General features: G+C 49.7%; 1 long non-coding RNA gene across 4 annotated transcripts in view; it reads right to left on the bottom strand.

Annotated features, from left to right (window-relative positions):
• Positions 1–16,026, bottom strand: part of LOC127037590 (uncharacterized) — a 34,806-nt gene extending 18,780 nt beyond the window's left edge. The window contains exon 1 of one of the 4 annotated variants that reach the window (XR_007770423.1): positions 15,943–16,026. This is a non-coding gene — a long non-coding RNA (uncharacterized LOC127037590). Of the gene's footprint in view, positions 1–13,545; positions 14,835–15,873 lie in introns of those variants that run through there. The other 3 variants (XR_007770421.1, XR_007770422.1, XR_007770420.1) reach the window with 3 other exon arrangements.
• Positions 16,027–16,277: the final 251 nt, after the last annotated feature.

Raw genomic sequence — 16,277 nt, 5'->3', positions numbered from 1 at the left:
TCCCTCCTGGGTGAAACAAGACGTTAGGATTAGAAAATTACATAGTTTGTTCCAATGTTGGTACAGCTTTAAATTCACTTATGTGCGGGTTTGTTTAAGGCTGACTGTTTTGGTTTACTGGGTTTTTTTGTAAATTGAGATGGAGCTTTTAATTGATGTTTGCTGGATTGGAATATTTGACATGCAATACTGGTTTTGACCTAGTTCTGCATATTTTTATAAAGATTTGGCCAGTATTCAGCTATTCAATTGATTTATAGGTGGTTTTAATAGTAGGGATTATTTATTTTATCATCCCGTAGTAGCACTCTTTTTTGATAATTTATAACATTTGTTAAATTTTGTTTTTAAAAACAAAATAGTTTTTCTTAATGTTTATGTTTTAAATTAAGCATTGTTTACAGTTCCAAATTTTGGTTTCTGATGGGCTATTTAAGAGGATTTGGGATTTAATACTAAAACTTGGACAGATTTAGATTATTTGTATGCACTTGGATTAAATCCCATTTACTATTTTATTTTAATAAAAGTGATATTGCTGCAAATCCTGGCCAGCGGGAGAGGAGATGAGCCTGGCCTTTAACTGAGGAGCAGAGGCATACCCCCCATGCAGGTGAAGCCAGGTGATGAGGGGGTTGCAGTCTCTCAATTATTTCTCCAGCCCACCTCACCCGCCCCCCCCCACCCCAGCAAATGGCAAGAGGCTGATACTACATCTGCTGGCCCCCTGCATTACCCCAACTGGTTACTGGGTGTCACTGCTGCCCCATGGGAGACCTCCCCCCATGCATTACCTTGACTGGCCACCGGCTGTCACTGTGGTGCCAAGGGGAACATACGCTCTACATTACCCTACATAAGAACGGCCATACCGGGTCAGACCAAAGGTCCATCTAGCCCGGTATCTGTCTACCGACAGTGGTCAATGCCAGGTGCCCCAGAGGGAGTGATGCTAATAGGCAATGATCAAGTGATCTCTCTCCTGCCATCCATCTCCATTCTCTGATGAACAGAGACTAGGGACACCATTCTTTACCCTTCCTGGCTAATAGCCATTTGTGGATGTAGCCACCATGAATTTATCCAGTTCCCTTTTAAACATTGTTATAATTCCAGCCTTCACAACCTCCTCAGGTAAGGAGTCCCACAAGTTGACTGTGCGCTTTTGAAGAAGAACTTCCTTTTATTTGTTTTAATCCTGCTACCTATTAATTTCATTTGGTGACCCCTAGTGCTTGTATATTATGGGAATAAGTAAATAACTTTTCCTTATCCACTTTCTCCACATCACTCATGATTTTATATACCTCTATCATATCCCCCCTTAGTCTCCTCTTTTCCAAGATGAAGAGGCCTAGCCTCTTTAATATTTCCTCATATGGGACCGTCTCCAACCCCCTAATCATTTTAGTTGCCCTTTTCTGAACCTTTTCTAGTGCTAGAATATCTTTTTTGAGGTGAGGAGACCACATCTGTACACAGTATTCGAGATGTGGGCGTATCATGCATTCTTATGTTCTTAACTGGATGTCACTGCTGCTTCATGGGCGATCCAGTCTGTGCATTACCTTGACTGGTCACCTGCTGTCACTGCTGTGCCAAGGGAAACGCCTTCTGTGCATTACCCTGACTGGCCACCAGGTATCACTGCTATGCCAAGGGAAGCATGCTCTGTGCATTACCCTCACTGGCCACCGGGTGTCACTGCTCCTCTAAGGGAACCCCTGTCTGTGCATCATCCCTACTGGTCACTAGGTGTCACTACTAGTATAAGGGAACCCTTGTGCATTACCCCAAGTGCCCACTGCATGTCACTGTTGCGCCAACTAAATGTGCTCAGTGCATTACCCTGACTGACCACCGGGTGTCACTGCTGCTCATAGACTCATAGGTCAGAAGGGACCAATCTGATCATCTAGTCTGACCTCCTGCACAAGGCAGGCCACAGAACCCCACCCATCCAATTTTATAACAACCCCTATCCCAGGACCGAGTAATTGAAATCCTCAAAAATGGTTTGAAGACCTCAAGCTGCAGGGAAACCACCAGCAAGCGACCCGTGCCCCACGCTGCAGGGGAAGGCGAAAAACCTCCAGGGCACCTGCCAATCCGCCCTGGAGGAAAATTCCTTCCCGACCCCAAATATGGCGATCAGCTAAACCCTGAGCATGTGGGCAAGAGTCACCAGCTAGCACCCAAGAAGGAAATCTCTGCAGCAACTCAGTACCCATCGCATCCAACTTCTCCCCGCAGACCATTGAGCAGACCTGTCTACTCTAGGCATTACCGGGACTGGCCACGGGCTGTCACTGCTGCTCCAATAGAAACACCACCTGGGCATTACCCCAACTGACCACCAGGTGTCAATGCTATGCCAAGGGGAACATATTCTCTGCATTACCCTGACTAGCCACCGGGTGTCGCTGCTGCTTCATGGGAGATACTCTGTGCATTATCTCGACTGGCCACCGGCTGTCACTGCTGTGCCAAGGGAAATACCTTCTATGCAATACCCTGACTGACCACCAGGTATCACTGGCGCTGCAACGGAAACACCGTCTGTGCATTACCCCAACTGGCCACCTGGTGTCACCGCTGCTCCATGGACAACACCACACTGTGCAGTACCTTGACTGGCCGCCGGGTGTCACTGCTCCTCCATGGGGGAGACACTTTTCAGTAGCCAACCTGGTTCGCCCTCTGGCCACCCAGCTCTGATCACAGGGCTGCCACCAGCAGCAGTGCAGAAGTCCGCACTTAACTATGTGCAGCCCTGAGCACACGGCAGGTTCAGGGTGCCCCACAGCAACCCAAACAGACCCACTCTGCCTCAGGCTCCTGGGCCTGCTGCCCGTGGTTGATGCTCCCTGAGGGCTCTGCCAGAGCCAAGTTCCCCTGCCCAGGCGGCTCTTGGGGGCTGCAAGCAGTCAAAGGGCGGTGGGAAGCTGAGGATCAGCCGCAGCCCCAGGGGCCAAGAGCAGCAGCAGGAGAAGATGACAGGAGCAGCCCAGCTTCCCATCTCCTGGCACCAGCCAGCACATCAGTCACTCCCCAATGGCTGGCTCTAGCCACCACCTGGCCATGACGAGGGCAATGCAGAGGGCGGGGCAGCGCTGGCTCTTAAGAGCAGCAGGAAGCAGAGCCATAGAGATGGGTGGGGCCTTGTGGCAAGGGGGAGTGCAGGCCCCCAATTTTCTCTCTACCCTAAGTCAGCCCCCCCACTGGGAAGAGTATGATGCCACCCACGGAGGGGGGAAATTGGGGGTTGAGGGTTGGGATTACAGGGTCAGGGTCTGAGGGTTGGATAAGGGTGAGGGTAAGAGGGAGTTAAGTTTAGTGTGTGGATTAGGTTTGGAAAGGGTTAGGGGTTGAGAGGGAGATTTGGATTATGGGGAGGCGAGGGGTTTAGGTTCTTGGGGGCAGGTTAGAGGGTTGTGCTTAATGCGAGGGTTAGGATTAGCTTTAGGGATTAGGCTGTGTAAGAGTTTGGGTTCAAAGGTGGGTTAGAGTTAAGGGGTTAGGGTTATGGGCAGAGTGGGTGTTATGATATAATAGGGTGATGGTTGGGGATCAGGGTTAGTTGAAGGGTTAGGGTGCAGGGTTGGGTTGCCTAGGGTGAAGGGAGGGGTCAGGGTTGGTTGTGGTGTGGGCTAGGGTCAAAGGTTAGGGGGAGGAGTTGGGTTACAGTACTGGGGAACAGGAGTTAGGGTTTGGAATTAGGGTTAGCAGGTGACAGCTCAGAGTTTGTCTTTTTTGCTGTTCTAATTGCTTGAGTTGACCACTGTGTATCATAATTTCCTGTAAATGTAGCTTAATTCCTTTTACTGACTTTTCAAAAGCATTAGTTTCATTATTATAACACCCCATATGTTTTTATTGTGACATAGTAAATTACAGATTTTAATACTAATTTTTTTTTGTTTTCTAATGTCAGGCTATTATTTGTGATCATATCACTTCAATGGTGCCTGAGTTCCTTGGTTGCCTCACCCCTGGTCCAGGAGTAGCAATGGGTGACGGATGGCGTCTGCCCTGTCAGTTTCCTAACCCATGAAATCTCTATATTAAATTTGGAGATCAATAACACAAATGTTTTCTAATTTAGAAAAATGTATTCAGTTAGAAAACTAATTTCATGAGTGTCCCAATTTCAAATAGAGATTTCCCAGAAGTAGCACATTGCAACAAGACCTACCCCATCTGTCACAAATCGCTACTCCTAGACCCAGGCCTGCTGAATTGTGGGGGTAGCAAATTGCAGCAGGACAGCAAAAACTTGCCATGTAGATGTCAGTAACTGCAACAGGTTGGAAACTGGGACAGAGAGACGTTTGTAATAGTAAGTCCTGACACTACAGCTGAGATGCTGGGATGTTTCCCGCACCAGACATCAGGCTTTCCACATTAGGGGCAGTGGGCGCCAGGCCAGTTGGGGGCTGGTCTTGGTTTCTGTTGTGAGCAGACTACTCTGGGAACAGGAGAGGGTGAGATGTGGGGCAGGTTGTTCAGTAGCCAGGAGCCCACATGCTTTTTCGTCCCTGAGCAGCTCAGGCATATAGGACACCTGCTGTAGCCATGGCTGTAGTGCTGCTCTGTGGCCAGGTTCTGCTTGGTGCTGGCTGCAAGAGATAGAGCAGCATCAGAAACAGCACAGCACATGGCGGAAGGAGCTGCTGTGGCAATCAGCCACCAGCCAAACCCACAAACCTGTCAGCCTGCAGCATCACCATCTGTCCTCCATATGCCACCCCCCACAGCCCTCTCCATCTCTCCTCTGTATGCCAGAGATGCTCATCTATCCATCTCCAGACATCTGTTTCTCTCCAATTTTCCATGCAGTGCCCGACACAATGAGGCCCAGACCTGAGTGAGACTTCTGGGTGCTGCAGTACTGGAGCTGTAGGGTGACAGTGCGTCTCTGGGCATCTCTAGTCTCGGCCCCTTTTCTCTTGAATCCAAAGCCATGACTCTAAGTTCACACCTCTCGGGCCCAGATCCCATAGCCCTGAAGATACTCAACCAGCCACTCGTGCTCTGTGATCCCGTTACAGCAACAAGAATCTCCCCAAACTCCCCATGAAGATGTGGGAGGAGTGACAGCTTGGGCCTGGCAGGCAGCATGAACTCTCCTCAGCATGGCATGGACCATGCCTGGGGCAGACAGATCCTGTATGACTCATAGAAGACCACAGGGGGGGCAAGAGAGTGCATCTCACTGAGCCTGATAGGAGGCATGGACCCTCCCTCTGGGTTGCATTTGGGCAGACAGACCCTCCTCCAAGATGGATCCTCCCCAGCCCATGGGAGACTACGAGGGGCCAGGGAGTCATTATCCAGGGTGTTGCTCTGTTGCAGGCTCTCCATGCGCTATATTGTGATCTCCCGCACATCAACTTTCTGCAGCTTGGACTGCTGTAAGGAGTGGAAGGAGGCACTGTTAATGAGTGATGGCAGGTACAAGGATTTGGGGACTCAAGATGCTGGGGTGTCGCAGGTGGGACAGTGCCATGTGTGTCCATCCATCCCCCTCCCCCGCATTTGGGCAGTGACCCCTGGTTGCTATTTCACACTTTTAAGGGACAAATGCCACTGTTTGTCACAGAGTAATTTTATTTACTTCATCAGAACTTTACAACCCTCACCTTGCCCAGCACCTGCCCAAGCCGGTGCAATCACTCATGACAGCAAACACCCCAAAACATAAAGACTCAAAGGGCAGCAGCTTTAATGTGAAGCAATGAGACGCCACCTAGAGAACCTAGCGAGGGGCTGTGGTGAAGCAGATAAATTCCAGCGAGCCCGGGATTTCCAGCAATTCGGGATTGGAGCAAGAATTCTCTCCTTCCCTTCATTGTCTGGCAATTTCCAGGGAAGGGTATGGTTAGAGAGCCCTCCACAAATGGATAATTCCCAGCCCGCTGTGACCAAATGCACCCCTGTATTCACACCCTACACACTATTGTAACAATCTTTGGACAAAATATGCCTCTGAGGAAGCATTTGAAACTCAGTGATCAATACTATCTTGGTAAAATGGCTGTAGCTACAGTCTATGTAAAGTTATGAAATTCCACCTAGAGGGTATTAAAAGCACAAGTTCCAATTCACGTAGCCTGATTAGGTGGAACTGGTCAAGCACACCTGTCCTAAAGAAAGGGATGTGTGTTTGCCTCAATTTGCATTTCAGCTGTAAACAGATTCCACAGAAGACAAGCGGGGGAAGAAAGAAGCAGCATACACAGATGAACAGAAACAGCACAAAGCCTCCTTCTTCCACCAAAATCCATGTCTCCTTGCTCTCAGCAAGAAAGAACTTCACCTAATGTGAACACTCAGGAAAATGTTTTTCAGAGGGTGACTGAGCTATAAAAGTGAAGGGCAAAACATCCAAGTTCTCTCTCCTTCCTCATCTTCCTTTCACCTATGACCAGAGAAACAGCTGCTGGATCCTGGAAGCAGATCCTGGCCTGAGAGTTTGGGCAGCAATAATTACTGGAACCTGTAAGAAGGACTTCACAAGCCTAGTTTGTTAAGTTTAGAAAACATTTTATCTTTATTTTTTCTTGTAATCATTTCTTCTTTAATGCCTTATTACTTGTGTTCACTTAAAACCTCTCTATGTAGTTAAATAAACTTGTTTATTCTTGAACCAAAACTAATCCAGTGTTGTGAACTGTAAATGGAATAATCCACAAGGTGGGAGATTTTTGTACATTGACCTCCTAGAGGTACAACAGACCTAATCTATCTGGCCCTGTCCCAGAGAGGGCTGGACAGTGCACAACACGTGTTTGACGTAAAGTTCAGGACAGGGAGTGTGTTGGGGTCACTCTGCATGTGGTAGCCCAGGTCTGATGGAAGCAAAGTGTGACTAGTTAGTGCTGACAAGCTCTGGGATCAGAGTTGTAGCCATGCACAGACACTTGGGAGGAGAGGGGGGAGCAGCACGCCAACAGGCTATTTGTGAGCTCCCAAGTCAGCGCTATAACAGAGCAGCATGGTGAGGCACCAGAGCTGGCGCTTTCATTTAGGCGGCCTAGGCAATTGCCTAGGGCGCCAGGATTATTGGTGGGCGGCGTTTTGCCAGAGGGGGCGGCAGGCGGCTCCGGTGGAGCTGCCGCAGTCGTGCCTGTGGACGGTCGGCTGCTCGCGTGGCTCCAGTGGACCTCCCACAGGCACGACTGCGGCAGCTCCACCAGAGCTGCGGAGCAGCCAACCGTCTGCAGCCACGACTGCGGCAGCTCCACCGGAGCCGTGAGACCAGCGCGTGGGGCGGCGAAATTACCATGCGCCTAGGGCACTCAAACCCCTAGCGCCGGTCTTGTGAGGCACACCCCCCATTGCAGGTCAGGTGACACAGCCCCGCACTAGACAGGATTGCAGCCTGGAACATCATACCTGGGCCACAGCAAGAGCCCCCCAGCTGCTGTAGTGTTATAAAACGTTCCCCAGTAGAACCTGTTACTTTCCTGTTGAGGGTGCTGGAGCAAGCTGATCACGTACAGTAACAGGGGCAAAAGGAAGGCTGGGGGGTGGGGAAGGTCTAGACAAGGCTGCTCTTCCCTCTCTGAAATGATATAATGAGTTTCTGACACCTTCCCGCTCCTCCACAATACACCCTGCTCTTTAAATACTCACAGTCTCCATTCAGGTGTGTACATACAAGTGACACATCTGCACAGAGGTGTTCAGTAATTGGTTTGCTCAGCTGTTCCACTTGCCTGAACTGGCCACCTCCAGGAAATGGAGTTTCATACCTTTTAATTCTTTAATTCTCAAGAAACCTTCATATCCGATTAAGCGGGCTGTAGCCCATGAAAGCTTATACTACAATAAATGTCTTAGTCTCTAAGGTGCCACAAGTACTCCTGTTCTTTTTGCGGAAACAAACTAACGTAGCTACTACTCTAAAACCCTTCATATCTTCTTATAACACTTCCTAGGGTTTTACTGTGACTCTCATTTACCATATTTAATACATTATTAAAAACAAAACATTATCAAGTCTATTTTTATGATCACATGACTTCGTTGGTGCTAGAATTGCTGGTGGGCCAGAATCTCTACCTCTAGACCAGGGGAGGGGCAGATGGCCATTGCTCCTGTGGAACCTCTTTTTAAAATTTACACACAAGTAAAACAAGATTTTGCTAATTTAGATGAAAAGTGCATTAAATTAGAAAAATCTAAATTTTATGAATGTCACCATTTAAGATAGTGATTTCCCACAAGTTGAACCTAAGTTCCCTCTAAGCTGCGCAGCAGCATATTAAGCACTGTGCAGGCACTCAGGGCTGCAGCAGGGAGATATGCCTCTCTCCCAGCCCCAGATCTGCTGCAGCCAGGGAAGAAGCACCTATCCTGTGGCCCCAGCCCTGGAGCTGCCACGTTAGGGAGAGGTGCCTCTCCCCCCAGCCCAGGTGCTGCTGCGGAGAGAGAGAGCTGCGGGGAGTCCTCTCCCCCCCTTCCTGTAGTCCCAGGGCAGCCTGGCCACAAACCCCTCATCCCTAGCCCAGAGACCACACCCCAAGATGGAGCCCTCACCCCCTGCACCCCAGCCCTGAGTCCCTCATCCCCAGCCCCACCCCAGAGCCTGCACCCCAGCTGTAGCCCTCACTCCCCCACACCCCAATACTCTGCCCCAGCCCTGAGCCCCGTCCCACACTCTGAACCCCTTGGCCCCACCCTGCCACATGAATTTTGTTATGTGCACCAATATGGAGGTGATGTGTGACAGCACCTCCATATTGGTGCACATAACAAAATTCCTTCCACACGAGTTGGAAAAAGTAGAGGGAACCCTGGTTGAAACTCTGACAAAGTCCAAGCCATCTGTCACAACTCCCTCTCCCATAGATCCAGGGATGGGAAATTGTGGGTGTAGCAAATGGTGACACGGCAGTTCTCCACCCTCAACCCTCTCCATTACACCATTAGCATTACAATCAAAAAGCACTCCTTACAACAGCACCCAAAATTATCACTCTGCACAACATACTCTGGCCCCTCCCCAGCCGTAATCTCACAGAGCCCCGTACCCAACGAGGAAGCAAATCTTGCCCTCATCCCTGCTGCCCTCTCCAGTCCAGTCTACATCAGCCCCACTAGATGAACAGAGACCAAGTAAATGCAGACAGTCACAGTTCCACTTTAGCACCCACTGCCTCGCATGCTTTTCGTCTGCTCCTACTTCTCTATGGTTCCCAAGACCTGGACTCTGGGGATGCACACCTAGCAAGCCTACCCGTGTCTTACAAAGGGAGATGGCATGAGGAGAGGAGAGGAGAGGAAAGAGAGTGAGAAAGCTGGCCAATGCACTAGAAAAGAGAGTGAGAGACAGAGAGAAAGAAGTGGGAGGAAGGCAAGCAACTCATCACCTGGAGTCATCCTCCTAGATGCAAACTTCTGCTGCGGAAGACACACCGCTCCTGGCCAGAGAAATGAGCATCCCCTGAAAATGGGGACTTGTCTGTCTTGTAAGCATGGCTGGTCAAGAACCATTTCTTACAAACCCAGGCCCAGCTAATGGGGCAACCCTACCTGGAGCCAGGGGGGCCCTGAGCAGAGCACTCACCAAACCAGACACTCATCGCACAGACACAGCAACTGCTCCACTGCCAACTGGATGGCTCCTCACGTGCATCAACAATGCTCGTGGGCTCACTGCTCTCACTCTCTTTACATCGCACGAGGGCAGTAGACTGACATTTGATTTCTTTTCCCTGGGTACTAAACCCAGCACAAGAAGGAAAAACAAAGTTATTGTGGAGATTAATGGAAGGAGGAGGCAGATGTCAGAGCCCTAGGGGGGCTCACGTCAGGGTCCTAATGGGGCTCTCGGTGATCGCTACTTCCCACCACCCAACACAGATGTAAAGAGGCTGAATAGTGTCTGCAAAACAGAAACTAAGCAATTAATTATTCCTCCAGAAAGGTTTTTAATGACTTATGACTATAAAGGCAACACAGATAGAATAAGAAAAACAGAATTAAAGACCAGCACTTAGTGAGGATTAATACAAATGGCAAATTATACTGGAGACAAGCACAAGTACAAGTAATATTATGCAATAACTGCCTATTCCTATAAGTGCACATATAAAAGGTAAATAATATTGAAAATAGTTACAAGCGCATGCAATGCTACTATTACTGATTGCCTAGTAACCTTACATGTACTGCACCCACCTCAACAAATACAATTCTATATGCAATATTAATACATGGACTAACTATATTTTACTAACCTTAACCTACCTATAACTTTATATAACAACTTATAAGCATTTATTGACTTTTATGATGGTAACTTATATAAAAGACAGGCACAGCGACATGCAAAGCTACTAGGTTCACCAGCACTGTACCCATTCCCAGCAAGGCACAAAAACATATACAGTTATTATATATTGATCAACTATTGACTATTACAATCTTTAAACAACTTCAACAATTTACTAATATAATTAAACTATAGTATTAATACAGAGTTAAGATTAACCAGCACGAGCATAACCAGACCTCTTCACTTTAAAAACTTACCCTGAGTTCTTCCAAAGATACATTACCTTCAGTTGACCATTTCCTGCACTGCCAGGCATAGTCAGTCAGTGAAGAGCAAGTCCCTTTGGTTCAAGGGGTGTATATGAGCCTGACAAAGAGTGACCTCTTTTAGGTCAACGCACACACACAAACACACTTGCGCCTCTGCATCTTATTTATATGGCATTTGCTGGCCATGTTTCAAAACACATCAACCAATGAAGGCGGCCAAATGTTTCCGTGTAGTATGTGCAGTTGTCTTGATCTTATGAACTGTGCACCTGTGCTCAGGTCATCTCTTTTCTATGGGGCTAATAGTGTTTAATTTTCTAGACTCAAAAATGCTCAAATGAGATTAAAGAGGTATTTGGTTGCAGAGCATAGTAACCACAGGTCTGTATCTACCTTTACAGAGTTTCCTCTTTACTCTACAAAGCTTCCTAGTTAGATTACACTTATTCTTGCAGGATTCATCTGTACTCGCTTCACACAATTTCCAGAAGGTTGAGGCCTAACAAATATTTATGCACATTAATCACAGTTATCATCAGAGTGGGAAACGTTCTATTCACCTCTCCCACGCGGTAGTACTCTGCCCCAAACCCTCCCCCCCATTACGCCTTTAGCACAACAACTAAAAAGCACCCCTTCCAACGGCACCCGAAATAATCACTCTGCACAGCAGACTCTGGCCCCTCCCCAGCGTAATCTGACAGAGCCCCGCACTCAACGAGGAAGCACAAGGCCTGAGAAGAGTACTACAGCGAGCACAGATGAGGAATTCAGACCACTGACTGCTTACTCACAGCCAGTTGTGCGGGAGTCAGAAAGCTGAGGATTGTTCATGTCCACTTCTGCTACTTTCTCCTCAGTCTAGGACTCCTGGAAAATTGCTTTGGAAGAGCAGCTGCAAAAGCCAAGCATGAGCCATCACTACACAAAGCTCTACTGGTGCTTCGAATCTTGCCCTCAACCTGGCATCCCTCTCCAACCCAATCTACCTCTGCCCCACTCCATCAACAGAGACAGAGTTAACACCAACAGCCACTGCTACGCATGATTTTCGTCAGCTCCCGCTACTCCATGGATCCCGAGACCTAGCCTGTAGGGATGCACACCTAACACGTCTGCCCGTGTCTTAGGAAGTGAGACGGCACGAGGAGAGGAGAGGGAAGAGAGTGAGAAAGTTGGCCAACACACTAGAGAAGAGAGAGACAAATGGGAGGAAAGCAAACAACTCACCACCTGAGTCATCCTCCTGGATCCAACCTCCCCCTGTGCAGGAGACACTGTTCCTGACCAGAAAAATGAGCAACCTCTGAAAAGAGGGACCTTTTCTCCCTTGTGACCACAGCTAGTCAGGAACCTTTTCATACAAACCCAGCCTTATCGTACTGGGCTTCCCTACCTGGACTCAGGTTGGGCGTGAGCAGAGCCCTCCCCAAACCAGACACTTATCTCGCTGACAGCAGCATCTCCTCGGCTTCCAGATGGACAGCTTTTGCGTGGCATCAACAATGGTCAGAGTCTCAACGCTCTTGCTCGCTTTCCATCGCATCAGAGCAGTAGACTTTGATGCGCGACTTCATTTTCCTTGGTACTAAATGCAGCAGACGGGGGAAAAACAAAAACAAATTAGCATCTCTGTCTGCAATGTCACGCAGCCTCTTCATTTCACATCTCCCATATCCCACCGCTCAGCCCTCAACCCATCTCCCATTACTACGTTACAACTGCAACAAGAAGGCACCCATTGTAACGGCACCCAAAATACTCACTTTCCTCAGAGACTCTTGTGCCTTCTCCAGCCTTAATCCCGGAGCCTCGTACCCAACGAGGAAGGACATGGCCTGTGAAGAAAACTACAGCGACTACAGATGAGGAATTCAAAGCACTGACATCTTACTCATAGCCCGTGATGCAGAAAGCAGAAACATGAGGACTATTCGTGTCTCCTTAGAAGGATGTCCAGGCTGCTCAGGTCCACTTCTGCCATATTCTTGTCCGGTTGGGCTCCTGGACGATTCCTCTGCAAACTAATAAAGCCAAGCAAGAACGATCACTACACAGAGATCTACCGGTGCGTTGAATCTTGCCCTCATCCCAGCCTCCCGCTCCAGTCCCATCTACATCAGCCCCACTCGACGAATGGAGACCGAATAAACACAGACAGTCACAGCTCCACTTTAGCGTCCGCTGCCCCGCATGCTTGTCATCCGCTCCTACCTCTCCATGGCTCCCGAGATCTGGCCTCTGGGGATGCAAACCTAGCATGCCTGCCCGTGTCTTACAAAGGGAGACAGTACAAGGAAAAGCAAGGACAGACACAGAGAGATAGAGGGTGTGTGTTGGCCAACGTACTAGAGAAGAGAAGAGAAGAGAGAGAGAGAAAAAGGAGGAAGGAAGGCAAGCAACTCACCACCTGGAGTCATCCTCCTAGATGCAACCTTCTGCTGTGGAGGACACACTGCTCTGGGCCAGAGAAATGAGCAGCCCCTGAAAACGGGGACCTTGTCTCTCTCGTAAGCACAGCTGGTCAGGAAGCATTTCTTACAAACCCAACCCCAGCCAATGGGGCGGCCCTAGCAGGACCGAGGTGGGCCACAAGCACAGCGATCACCAAACAAGACACTGTCATAAACAGATAGCTAAGGGTTAATGTTCTTTTACCTGTGAAGGGTTAACAAAGGGAACCAAACACCTGACCAGAGGACCAATCAGGAAACAAGACTTTTTCAAATCTGGGTGGAGGGAAGTTTTGGGTGTGAGTCCTTTGTTCTTGGTCTCTTCTCTTTCTGGGCTCTGAGAGTGATCTTTCTATCTCCAGGCTTTCTAATCTTCTGTTTCCAAGTTGTAAGTACAAAGATAGTAAGACAATAGGTTTATATTGTTTTTTTGCATTTACATGTGTGTAGTTGCTGGAATGTGTTAAATTGTATTCTGTTTGGATAAGGCTATTTATTCATTTTTTTCTTTTAAGCAATTGACCCTGCATATTGTCACCTTGATACAGAGACCATTTTATGTCTTTTTCTTCCTTTTTATATAAAGCTTTCTTTTTAAGACCTGTGGATTTCTTTTTTTAGTGGGGGCTCAAGGGGATTGTGTCTGCAGCTCAGCAGGGAATTGGTGGGAGGAAGAAGACAGGGGGGAAGAGAGAATCTCTTTGTGTTAGATTTACTAAGCCTGACTTTGCATACCCTCTCGGTGAGGGGAGAGAGAAATTGATCTCTCGGTACTTGTGTTTCAAGGACTTGAAGCAGGGAATTCCTAGAGTACCCAGGGCGGGGAAATCTGGGAGGAGGTAAAGAGGGGGAAGGGAAGTGGGTTATTTCCCTTTGTGGTGAGACTCAGGGCATCTGAGTCTTGGGGGTTCCCCAGGGAAGGTTTTGGGGAGACCAGAGTGAGCCAGACACTGGAATTCTGGCTGGTGGCAGCGATATCAGATCCAAGCTGGTAATTAAGTTTGGAGGTTTCATGCTAGCTTCTCATGTTCTGAACTCTAAGGTTCAGATCTGAGTAGGAGAGTTATGACAGACACGTATCTCATTGAGAGTGGCATCTGCTCAGATCTTGCCTGGCATCAACAGTGCTCACAGGCTCGCTGCTCTCGCTCACTTTACATTGCACGAGGGCAGTAGACTGTGACACTTGACTTCTTTCTCCTTGGTACTAAACCCGGCACAAGCGGGGAAAAAACAAGCATGTTACCATCTCAGTAGGCAACGTCTCATAGGCTCTTCTTTTTGTCTCACCCACACGACCGAGCTCCGCCCTCAACGCTCCCCATCACACCTTTAGCATTACAACCAAAAAGCACCCCTTGCAACAGCACCCAAAATAATCACTCCGCACAGCAGACTCTGGCCCCTCCCCAGACGTAATCTCACAGAGTCCTGCACCCAACGAGGAAGCACAAGGCCTGTGAAGAGTACTACAGTGAGCGCAGATGAGGAATTCAGACCACTGACCGCTTACTCACAGCCAGTTATGCGGGAGTCAGAAAGCTGAGAACTGTTCATGTGTCCTTAGAAGGATGTCTAGTCTGTTCATGTCCACTTCTGCCACTTTCTCCTTGGTCTAGGGCTCCTGGAAGATTCCTCTGGAAACACAGCTGCAAACCCAAGCATGAGCCATCACTACATAAAGCTCTATTGGTGCTTCGAATCTTGGTGCCCTCGTCCCAGCCTCCCTCTCCAATCCCATCTACCTCGGCCCCACTCCATCAACAGAGACCGAGTTAACACCAACAGCCACTGCTATGCACGATTATTGTCAGCTTCTACTTCTCCATGGATCCCGAGACCTGGCCTGTGGGGATGTACACCTAGCATCCCTGCCCATGTCCTATGAAGGGTTTGTGTTGTGGAGGAAGGAGAGAGAAGGGCTGAGGGGCCCCATGGATGGATGAAGGGAGTGGGGGTAGGGTAGGGATAGGGATGCATGTTGGAGAAAGGACAAAAGGGCACTGGGGGCCCACAGATCTAGGGACAGAGTGGGGTGCAGGTTGTGTTGGGCTGGGAGTGTTGGGAGGGAGGCATGGATAGAGGCACAGGTTGTTGTGAGCTGGGAGGATGTTGGAGATAGACTGTGGCTATGGAGTCCCATGAGTGGAGGAATGAACTGAGGGATACAGGGCTTGTGGGTTGGGGAAGGTTGTTGCAGGCTGGAGGGTGTTGGTAAGAGATGGGGGCTGAGGGGTTGCTATGGGAAGAGGCATAGATGGAGGAAAGGTAAGGATGGGGTGCAAGTTGGGGTGGCCTGGGAGGTGTTGGAGGGACAAGAAAGGAGGATTGAGGTGCCCAAAGGATGGAGAAATAGACGGGGGCGGGTTGGTTTTGGCTAAAAGAATGGGGGTGCGGGTTGGAGAAGGTTGTAGGTGTGGGGGGGGGTTGGGGACTGGGGATGCGGGTTGGGGAAGGTTGGGTGTGGGGGGGACAAGGAAGGTTGTGGTGGGCTCGGTGTATGTGGGGGGCAGTTGGGGAACGTCGCGGCGCCCTAGGGGTGCGCGGGGCGGGCTGCGGAAGGCTGTGGGGCGGCCTGGGGAAGGTCACAGCACACTGGGGGGACAGGGGGCGCGTGGTGGGTTGGGGGTCGAGGTGTGGGGGGTTGGGGAAGGTCGCGTCGGCTGGGGGTGCGGGGGAACGTGGGTGCGTGCGGGCTGGGAGATGCGGCGGGACGGGGGCGGCCCATGGCAGCTGGGCGTGCCGGTGTAACGACAGAAACAGTAACCGCTCCAGATTCCCGACTTTGGCTGCACCGAGCATGCGCAAAGCTAGTTGCAAAACGGGAGCGTTACTCAAAGTGACGTTACACCGGTACCGAACACACCAGAGGCGGCGGCGGCACTTTGAAAACCACAACTCCCAGGATACGTCGCTCACGATGGGAGCGACTCACGCAGAACGAAGCCGACTTCCCTGGTTACCGCGCTTGGCGTCCAGACAACTGATATCTTTCCTCTTCGAACAACTTCCGTTTCCGGCCCCGTTCGGCAAACGGAAGCTGTAATGCCGAAAGCGCCTCCCGCCCTAGGCGCTGCGAGTAGCGGGCACCGGACCCCGCCTCTCCTACGGTGCCGCTGATTCCGCGGTAGCTGATGGGAGTTGTAGGCCGAGGCACACTACAACTCCCATAAGCCTCTGCTTCATTCCTTCCCTCCGCCTCCTCCCCCCCTCCCCCAGCTGGGCACATGGCTGTAGTGGGGCTGTGGCTGTGCGCCGAGGGTCTTGTGG

The sequence above is a fragment of the Gopherus flavomarginatus genome, chromosome 19 (genome assembly GCF_025201925.1).
Source record: "Gopherus flavomarginatus isolate rGopFla2 chromosome 19, rGopFla2.mat.asm, whole genome shotgun sequence".
Classification (NCBI taxonomy): domain Eukaryota; kingdom Metazoa; phylum Chordata; order Testudines; family Testudinidae; genus Gopherus; species Gopherus flavomarginatus.
This window is presented reverse-complemented; position numbering and strand designations above follow the sequence as displayed.